Source organism: Pinus tabuliformis, chromosome X, assembly GCF_031772625.1.
Source record: "Pinus tabuliformis cultivar Carrire ecotype Pingquan chromosome X, CPIR1, whole genome shotgun sequence".
Lineage (NCBI taxonomy): Eukaryota > Viridiplantae > Streptophyta > Pinopsida > Pinales > Pinaceae > Pinus > Pinus tabuliformis.
Window position 1 is genome coordinate 523,113,566 of NC_142308.1, and position 11,174 is coordinate 523,124,739.

Consider the following 11,174-nt stretch of genomic DNA (forward strand, 5'->3'; position numbering starts at 1 on the left):
AACATAAATATAAATCGTAGAAGACAAGCCAAGACAAGAGGACACAAGATGTGGTGCAAGCCAGGGACAAACCCCACAATGTGTGGGGAAACCCTTGATCAATTCTTCTTTTATGTTCTTCAAAGTTCAGCAGAGAAAGAGAGAGAGAGAGAGATAGTACATTTACAACAGAAATCAACACTTTGACTTATCTAGATCTAACATAGATCATTTCGTATAACGATGAAATCAGTTGAAGACATTCTGCTTCAACTGATTCTCCAAGGTGACTCCTTCACCTATCATTGTTCTGCATCTCGTCCATTTGCTGCACCTTACTGTGTAGCACCATCATGCTGCATCATGCATCATCATGCTGCTCATGATCTCATACATCACGCTGCCCTTACATCATGTCAATGGTATCCAATACTACACTGTAAGATCTGCACTGATGAAGGCTTACGATCACCCAATCAAGCCTCCAAATTTGCTCCCACAGGCTGCCCAACAATCTGATCCAAAACTGGTCAACTTCCTTGACCCAACACAAGGCACAAATTGCTGTTCCAATCTGTTTTCGCTACTGTTCCTAACTGTGACTGGTTAGGGCATCCATATGCTGCAACAACCCTTAACCAAGTCACCAAACAGCCTTCAAAAACTGCGTCCTACCCTTGTATAAGTCCTCTGCCTCCACGTTGTTGATTAGGGCTCAATCTAGCCCCAAAACAGTCCCACGCAATGCCTTTTCAGTGGGGTTAGGGCCTGCGGCCTACCACAGGTGGCTTCCTGTACCCACGGCCTACTGAAACAGAGTTTCCAGCCCACACATAATATTCAAAACAACCCAGAATTTGTCTCCTTTATTGTGGCCTTTCTGCTGGTTAATTTTCACTCCAAAACAGTCATAGGAGTGACCTAAACGTCCCTTCTTCCTTCACTGGAAATGCCCTTACCTGCACCCAATAAAACAGAGATTTAGGGCCCAATAGACTGCAGATTTAGGGCACCTATGTTTAGTGTGAAAGGGCCTCTTTGGACAACGTATAAGGGCTCTTTAGAACTACGGATTTAGGCCTTCACATACGGTTGGTTCAGGCCTTTCCAACTGCGGCTTAGATAACCTTTATGACTACGGCTAGATCTCGTTTAGGGTTTCCTTTGACAGCGTTCAAGCCTCCCTTTACTGCGTTATGGAAGCCTCCTTGACTGCGTAGATTAGGGCTACTGATTGACCTGCGGCTAGGGCACTTGAGCTCCAATCAGACTGTTGTTATGCCTTCTTTGACTGCAGCTAGGGTAAGGCTAGATGAGCCTTTAGAACAACATATTCTCCTCTAGATCTCTCTGTCCACAAAACTTAAACACGTGGAGAGAGATCACAAGAGATGTGTGTAAAATGTCTTCAAGTTCTCTTCTATTTATACTAAAAACGTAGAGGTTGAATAGACATGACGTTTGGGCTTCTAGAGCCTACATAAGAGCTGGTCGGCTTGATAATAATTACATAATCAAAATAAATTCATATCTCCATAAATACTTATCGGAATTTGATGATCTTTGGATCAATCCTACACCTCTCGACGAGAGGGATCCAGTAAAAATATCAGCTGCCATAAATAAGCTGACCCACATGGAGTTTGGCCCTAGTTGCCAATTTAACATCTCTGTACTTGGTATTTTGGCAAGCACTTGGTTCTCTGTCTCTGGAACCTCTTTTGAGCACTTTTCTCTGCTCCTTCTAGGCTTCAACTCATTTGCACCTCTTAAGAACACAACTGTCCTCTTTATCCAACCTCTGTTGGAATTCCTCAAGGTTCTGCCACATTCTGTTTTCATTCGGAAACTTTTACCAGCTTCTTTTATCCCTTAGCAATTCTACCCACATCGTTTGTGGAATTGCCTTTGTGAGCTGCAACAATACTTCTGCAGTAACAAGTCTCCTTCTTGCTACATATGCTTCGCTAATCTTTTCTCCTCTGAGCTTAGTCTTTTAGCATATAATTTCCACTGAAAGACTTTGCTTAAACCTTTAAACATGTCGAAAATGACTACTTTAAACAACTTAAATTATTTATATTAAATAACCTCGATCTAAACCACATCCCCTTTGTTAACAAAAAAAAATCCAAAAACCGGATCCCAAACCCTAAATTTTCAAAAAATCAGTCTTTCGAATTTCTCCAAAACAAGGTAAGATAAAAAAATAAGCTCATAAATTTTTTCGTTAAGACTCGATAAAAACATAAACTAACCAAAAACCCCCTTAATAAAAACATCGAAGTACTTCTTCCGTAAGCCATTTAATAGCATTTTCTTCACACACATCATAAGAGCACATTAAAGTGAATTTAAGATACTCATACTATCAAGTATTTAAAAATACTAATAAAGATGCATAGAAAACAAAAGGTATTAACTGTAAATTTTTGTGTTATTGAAAAGTCAAGTTTGCATATAAGACTTGATTGTGATCGAATATCATGGGTATAACCTTGTAGTTTGAGTGGAAAGTTATGGATAACTAAAGAAATAGTAATAATTTTCAGGAGAGTTGGCAAATTCTTTTATCTTTCCAATTCTAATAAAATAATTAAAAAAATTAAACAAGCCCCAAGTATATCAATAAACTTTTCCATGCATACATTCTTCGTATGCGAATACAGTCCATGACCATCCATGCATACATTCTTCATATGCGAATACAGTCCATGACGATAGTAGTGTAGATTATTAATGGGAGTAGTGGAAAAATAAATGTGGGAGGACGAAGCGATTGACGGAAGACACAAGAATGCAAGTGAAAATAGAATTGGAATGGAAGTGAAGGATGGAAATGGTTGCAAAATATAGTTTTGCGACATGTTCGGAAAGCAAAACATAAAACGTTATTTTCCCACATGCGTTTTGCTAAGGAAAGAAGAAGGCGTATATAAGTGGCGTAGTGGGCATCTATAAGCACGACCTTACTTGAACAGGATCTGTTCTATAGGTTGTACGTCAAAGTCTGCGTAGATTCCTATTCAGACAAGCACAAAAATCCGGAAGATGAACGATGGCTCTCGGGCCAGAGCGCGAATGCTGTGATGGCTGGGGGTTTCCACTCCCATCCCTCTCCCGATGAACGTCCCGTCTGTGACATTTCCAGTTCCACACGGTGAAGGCCTGAGAGCGTTCTGACGGATTCACCCAATTTTTCCCCTTTTCGAGTGAAGGAGCGTGCGTTCTCATGGTTTTCAATTTCCATTTCCGTTTCCGGGCGGTGAAGGAGCGTGCGTTCTCACGGTGTTGATCCAAGCGTCGGCTGTTGATCCAAGCGGGTGTAATCTGAACCGTTGGAAAGTGCCCAACGCTTAACTCTTTGGAAACAATTGAATTATTTTGATAATAATAATAATAAAACAAATTTGGCACTTATTCAAAATAAAAGAAATTAATTTTTTTTTTTTTTAAACTTACGCATTTAGAAAGATAAAATGCATGAGTAAAATTAAGTTACAACAGGGTCTATTGTGGATCTGTCTGCAAGTTGTAACACCGTTGTGGTCCTCCTTAGGGCTTCCTAGGGATCAAGCTTAAGCATGGCTTCCCTGGTCACGTTATTGATTGTAGCCCCAAGATCAAACAATGTGTTCGGAACTACAATGTTGTTAATATGTACATATACTACCGGTCTACCAAGGTCCAAATACTTTGGGGAGATGACTTTCCCAAGCAATAGATCATCCAGTTTCCCAACAACATTGATAGTGAGGGCATCTCTTTTCTTCCTTTCAGGCCTCTTAAAGCAATCATCCTTGATGAGCTTGTTATAAATGGGAAAATCTTTGATGGCCTAGAGGAAGGGTATTTTAAAACACAGGTTCTTCAGTTATCCCATATGTTCAACCTCTTTAATGGTGTTTTTATTCCTTCTCTTCTTCAAGATCTTATGATGGAGAAGGTGGGAGAGTATATGGAATTACCTTTCGAGACCTAAAGTTGATTTCCTAGATTTCTATAACATAGGAAAGATAGGATGTTCCCCACTATATACCTACCGAGCCTGCTTGTTGTTTAGGTTCATGTATCTATTACATCAAGTTCCCTTTTCGTATGTGTAAAATCTTACTAAATTTGGTTCATGGTAAGCCACTTGCCTTGGTGAAGAGGCTACCCTGCTTTGACAACCTTGTAAAGTCGTGTGTTTTACTAGTAAGTATGCTTCATCTTGGTATCCATGATCCAATCCACTATATCTTACCCAATGTATTTGGGATTGATTTATGTGGGGGGCAACTTTTCAATCACCTCCAATATGTACAATAGAGGTGGAAAATATGGTCGAAGCAACTCCACATTAAAAACTAGGTGCAAGCCAAGGAAAGAGGGAATACTTAATTCAAAAGTATTTTCATCCATAACCTTTGTGATTGTGTCAGTCCCATATTGAAGTTGTATTAGATTCCTATGGGGGCTTGAGAGGAACTCTTTCTATAAATGTAACCACACCTTATCACCAACAAGAAATATGTGGAACTCGATGTTGGTCATGTCATTGCTTGTACTTGTCATTCTATTTTTACAATATATCAGGAACCTATTATTCAAGGTAATGGATCCATTTAACATATTTGGCTACTCTATATGCATCATCCTAAGCATGGGAGGAAACTATAGGTGAAGATCTAATGGGAAAAGATACATTAATGGGGGCTAATGGCTAGAACCCCGAGGATAGCTAAAAAGGAATATGGCCAATAGATCCATGGAGGGATTTATTATAGTTGTGCTAAACATATGGAAGTATTTCATAAAATGTATGTAGATGCATAGAGTTGCACATGTGTAATATATGCACAATCATTATATTGACTGCTTCTATTTATCCATCTATTTGGGGTGAAAAACGATCGATGTGGTCAACTTAGTATACATAAGAGACCATAGATTGGACTAGAAGGTACTTAGGAACATGTCATCACTATCTAAAATAATGGTCCAAGGTAGCTAAAAATGAACCTAAACATAATCAATGAAGAGTTTAGCCGTGGATTTAGTTGTGATACTCTTCTTGCATGGTGCCAAATTGGCCATATTCAAGAACTAATCAATGGCCACAAATACACAAAACCTGACATGTAATCCGTGGATAATGACTCCAAAAGGCTTGTCTAATATAGGGAGAGGAGTGTAAAAGCCTTGCTTCTTAATGATTGGTTTAGCAATGTTACAACTAGTGCATAATCTAATATGCTAGCTAGAATCTTATCATAGCTTACACAAAACCTGACATGTAATCCGTGGATAATGACTCCAAAAGGCTTGTCTAATATAGGGAGAGGAGTGTAAAAGCCTTGCTTCTTAATGATTGGCTTAGCGATGTTACAACTAGTGCATAATCCGATACGCTAGCTAGAATCTTGTCATAGCTTTGGCCAACAAAAACACTTATGAAGTAATGTTACTATCTTATCCACACCAAAGTTCACTACCACCCAACTATAATGTGCCTCCCAAATCAACTAGGCATGCTCACTTGATGGAACATAAAGATCACCTAGCTAGTACAAGAGCACATAATTTGTAGAGGTGGGAATCTCAAACATTTTTTCCTACAATTAGTGTCTGACATGTAGTAGTGAAGTTGGTCTCATCCCACAGGAGTTAAGAATTATGGTTAGTTCCACAACCAAGGGTTGACTGAGGTAGTCTATAATGTGGTTGGTGCTACCCTTCTTGCACTTGATGTTCAAGAGGAATTGTTGCAAGTATGTGTACCATTTTTTATGGAGGTCATTAGATAAATCCTCTTATGTTTACATCATTGTGAAGGCATCTGATTAGTTTGGATGGTTGTCTCTTTCCCTAAAATATAATGTTTCTTCCATTGACATGTCTACAAGATGAAGTACATCCCAAAGGAGGGAAACTTGTAAGCACTTTGGGAGGACCAGTCACCATGCTATCGAAGGGAGGGAGACTTGTAAGCACCTTGGGAGGACCAGTCACCATCATATCGAAGGGGGGATGGATTCTTAAAGAAGTGCTTGCAAGGGAGTCTGCCATGTTAGGTTTGACCCTGACCAATCCAGTACCACGGGCAAAAAATCTTGATCCAGGTTAGCATTGTTTGAAGAAAGGGATGCAATAGACTAGATAGAGTCTATCCATATGTTGATGCCTTCCAAACTGTCTGGCATACAATCCAATAGATCCCTGTACATCCGCCCAATAAAAGGACCATGACCTATTGGATCAAGATTTATTTCAAGGTATTGTCACTTCCATCCTCACACTGCACTAGTCGCTAGCATAAGGGCTAATTATAAAGTGAAAGATCTCACACAGAAAATTCTATCTATCAATTAGTTTCTATATATAATGTAAGTTTGTCAATTGGATTTATCTCAGGTGGTTGGGAAGAATGTTATCCTCTCCCCCTATATTCAATCTCTACAAGTGACATGTTGAACTCATATTGAGTATACTGTTATAATGACTTTGAGCCTTATTATTAAAAGACCTTAAGCCCTAAAGAATATCTTACCCTTTGCTATAGGTTAGAAGTAAGTTAGAAAGTAAAATGCTTAGTTACATGGAAACAAATATAAATTTAAATTATATCGAGTAGTTTCTTTGTATAATTATTTAAAAAGACATGATTTATATCCATTGTATTATGTATAATACATGGTTATTCTTCTTTAAATGCCCTAATCCTATATTTAAAAATATAGTACAAATGCTGAAAAAATAACTTTTTGACTAGAAAATCAAGTATTCATCCTAATAGAGATAGAAACATTTTAAATTAATGGCCAAAAATAAGATTCTTTTAGAAAATATTGTTATAATAACTTAGAACTTCCATATTAAATGAACTCTGGTAAATGCAAAATTGAAATGCTTTATTACACCCAAAATTAAACTCTAGTTCTATCCATTAATTCCTCTACATAAACATCTTTTTAAAATACGATTTATGATACACCATATTATGTCTGATACATAATACATAGTTATTCCGCTTTAGATTCCCTTATGCGATATTTAAGAGTACCATACAAATGTCGAAGAAATGGCTTTTCGGCTTTGAATCAAGCGTGGAGACGGAAATATTTACAGTCAATGGCGAGAAATGAGGCTCTTGTCTTTTGGTGCACTTCTATCTTTGTGTTTCTGTTGGCTTGATAAACATTTATTCCACTCCAATTACTCTCATGCATTTATCCAGAGGAAGCTGCAGGTATGATGCAATACATAACTTTACTTCCAGAACCTATCCTTACAAAGCAAAATCATTAAGTCTCCTCTCCATATGTCATCTCCTTTCCCATTTGAAAACTTGCTCTCATGCCAAACCAACTATTAGTACTGCCGATTGCTGCTCCAATTATGTACTGGAGCCATCTTTCAGTTCAACAAGCAATGATGATTTTTTCAATCGATCCAACAAACCGTCACCGGCTTCGCCCTCCTTATTCAGGCGGTGGAAGCAACCCAGGAAAGCATGCGTATTTCAAACTGAGTACTCCTCAAATTATGTGGATATGCACAAAAACAGCAAGCAGAGCACTGCTAGTTTCTGTGTCATTACTTACAGTGATTCTGAAGACGAAAGAATCCAGACAGAAAAAGTAAATACGAAAGTAAAAGAGAGAGATGTCGGAGCTGCCAAGGGTGAATTTGAAGACCTGACAATAGAGAAAAATGTCCATCATAGTCTGGATACCCTGATTGATACAAAAGCAAGGATACCGGGCTTCAAAAGGGCTGCAGAAAAAGGTAATTTTAGGTCTAGTTTTGATGAAAGTTTGACAGATATAGAAAAGGTCTATAAAGTTATCATGAAATTCCACAATAACATTGACATGCTAGAAATGGCCTTAGACAAATGCCGGGTGAGTGTGACACCTGAACTTGTAGTTCAAGTGTTAAACAAGTGCGGGGATGCTGGAAACCCAGCTTTCAGATTTTTTGTGTGGGCTGGGAAGCAGCCTGGATACATTCATAAATATGAGGCATGCAATGTTATGATCAATATCATGGGAAGAATGACTCAATTTGAAACAATTTGGGTAATGCTGGAAGAGATGCGGAAGACCAACCCCTCTCTGATCACAGCTGAGACATTTATTATTATGATGAGGAAGTTTGTAGCAGCAAGTATGGTGCAGAAAGCTATAGATGTTTTGGATGAGATGCCCAAGTTTGGCTGTGAACCTGATGCACATACATTTGGCGCTCTACTGGATGCTTTGTGTAAATATGATAAGGTTCAAGAGGCTATAGAATTGTTTGTAGACATGAAAGCCAGGTTCCCACGGAATTTGAAGAATTATACAGTTCTGCTCAATGGGTTGTGCAAGACAGGGAGCTTGGAGATGGCCCATTGCATGTTGGATGAAATGGCGGTGTTGGGGTTTGAGCCAGACTTGGTGGTTTACAACACACTTGTCAACGGGTATGCCAAGGCAGGGAAAATACATAAAGCTTTTGATTTGTTGAATGAGATGAAGAGCAGGGGATGTGCACCAGATGCAGTGTCATACACAAACTTGATCCATGCTCTTTGCGCAGCAGAAAGATTAGAAGAAGCCTTAAGGCTCTTTAAAGATATGAAAAGGAATGGATGCTTTCCGGATGTGGTGACGTATAGTATCTTGATCGACAGTTTTTGCAAATCAGGGAAATTAGATCAAGGTTACCAGCTTTTGGAAGATATGATCCAACAACGCTGTGCTCCCAATCAAATCACTTATTATCGTCTTCTTAGAGAACATGAAAGACGGAAGGAACTGAAAGAAGTGCTGGAGCTTTTCCAAAAAATGTCAGAGAATGGTTGTGACCCAGATCTTCGCAATTATATTCCATTGCTTAGGCTGTCTTGCAGGCTAGGGAAACTAAACGAGGCCACAATTATCTGGAACAATATGGAGAGTAATGGCATTAGTGCCAATCTTGATGCTTACACGATATTTATACGTGGGCTTCACAATCAAGGTAATTTAACAGATGCTTGCAAATATTTCAAGGAAATGGTTGGGAAAGGTCTTCTCCCTGCACCTCTATATGGCACCCTAAAAGACCTATTGAATACACTTTTGAGAGCAGGGAAACTTGAAGCGGCTGCTGATATTTGGGATTGTATGAAAAAGAGTGGTTCCCATACCAATATATTTGCATACACGATCTGGATAGAAGGGTTGTGTTCAGTCGGCGAGGTTGAGGAAGCTTGCAATTACTGTGGTAACATGATAGAGGATGGACTGCTGCCTCAGCCTGGTACTTACAAAATGATCATGGAAGGGCTGAGCAACTTATTCAACAGGCGCACTGCAGATGAGCTTAGAACAAGGCTCAGAGAACTCATATCTGAGAAGAATCTAAGCAAGACAGGTTGTGAGAGCTATGCAAGGCAGCGTGTGAGAACTGAGAAGAATCTAAGCAAGACAGGGTGTGAGAGCTATGCAAGGCAGCGTGTCAGAAAAGCGACGAGAAAAAGGATATCAAGAAAAAGTGGTGGAAGAAGAATGAGAAATGAATAAGAGATGACTCAGACAAGCTCTAATGTGCTTTACTTCAAAAGAGAAGCTTATGATGCCAAGTTGAACGCTTAACCACTTTCTTGAACGTTGCAATTACATGTGTCATTACCTATTTCTTACAATCTCTGAACACATAATGGATTGAAAGATGCCTGCATTTCCAACAAATTTTTGCTATGTGCTTTCAATTTTTCTTGGGGAATTTTCAGAGAGTTAGTTGTTTGCCTATGGGGTTCTTCAGATTCACAATACATTTCTTCATTATTTAGATTTTTTAAAGTATGGTCTCAGCCAGATTAGAGGAGTAAATGTTTGCTATTTGAAAATTTATATAATTTATCTACGATTTCAAATTACTGTTTTCTGTGATATATAAACAGCACCATTGAATGGTGGATCTGATAATTTGTCTCAAGGGATATAAATTATTCTCATTTAAAGTGGTTATAGGGTACATGTAAAAGTCTATGAGGTGTCAGTATCTCATATTTTTTACAACTCACCACACCAGAATGTACCTATATGCAAAAATTACGAGTTCAATCAAAGCACTGAGAGAAGGTGTGGAAAGCCATTATTTTTAAGGGATGGGGAACAGGTGCTCAAGCTTTGAAATTAAAATTTTAGACCAGGGCTGAAATCTAAAAAATGATTTTTTGAATATTGATATCATGTACTGAAATTTGGATTTCATATTATTTTCTTAAATCATGTCTTAGCATATTTTCTTGTAGTTTCCACATGGAAAAACTTTGGCCATATTTTTTGCATAATTTCGTCATGCCATTTATTCTTGTTTATTTGAGATGCAAGAGATCCTCATGAGTCCACCATGATCGTTTTTAGACCCCAAAACAGAAACAGTTTAAATAATTTTGCTAAGAGTTCACTATGGGCTCCTGAATTCCCAGGAGAGCATCTTAACTTTGATATTAGCAACAGAAGCCTCTTAGCACACGAAATATACCATAACTTTCATTATTAATCTAATCCGATCTTTCATACTAAGATCACAATCAAATAGCACGATCATCAACCTCTGTAGTCTTTTAGCGAAAGCAAATTGAAAGAAATGATGTGAACTGATATGAGTTTGAGTGGAGATAGCACAAGTACATATATAGGTTTGTGTCTAAGTCAGTTGACATGGTGATGCAGGGATTCAAGTGTCCAACACAGACATGCAGACCCTTAATATAGGACAAGGGGATATGTAAATATCTTTATCTATATCTATATATTATTTTTTTGAAGAAACACTTCGTTGGACCTCTCCTCTCCCCACCCTGCCCTCTCTTCCTTGAAATTATAGAGAGCAGTATCAATTGCCCCTCCTCCCTAGCCTGCCCCATCTTCCTTGAAATTATAGAGGGCAGTATCAACTGCTAGCCACAAGAGCAGTTGGTAACCAAATGGGACTCCATAGGTGTTGATCCCATGACCTCTGGACGATTTCTGCCTTGAACTATCAGGTTTTTGCCAGATGAGCTATCTCATTGGGTAAAATACTAAAATCTATATCTACATATAAATTAAAGTTATAGAAACAAAATGTAGACATAAAGACGTAGTTTTTTTAACATTTAGAGAATATAACTACATCAAACACATGTTGGGACACATTTGCACACGAATTTTGATTTTTTTTGGTGTCCCTAGCGT

The 11,174-nt window shown here is 38.4% G+C and overlaps 1 non-coding gene and 1 pseudogene across 1 annotated transcript; both read left to right on the plus strand.

Annotated features, from left to right (window-relative positions):
* The first annotated feature begins 2,942 nt into the window (after nt 1-2,942).
* Nucleotides 2,943-3,168, plus strand: LOC149140992 (small nucleolar RNA U3). Its single transcript, XR_016265355.1, has one exon. It is a non-coding gene; the product is annotated as a small nucleolar RNA U3 (small nucleolar RNA).
* Nucleotides 3,169-6,992: 3,824 nt separating this feature from the next.
* On the plus strand, nt 6,993-9,680 carry LOC149140993 (putative pentatricopeptide repeat-containing protein At5g65820 pseudogene; annotated as a pseudogene).
* Nucleotides 9,681-11,174: the final 1,494 nt, after the last annotated feature.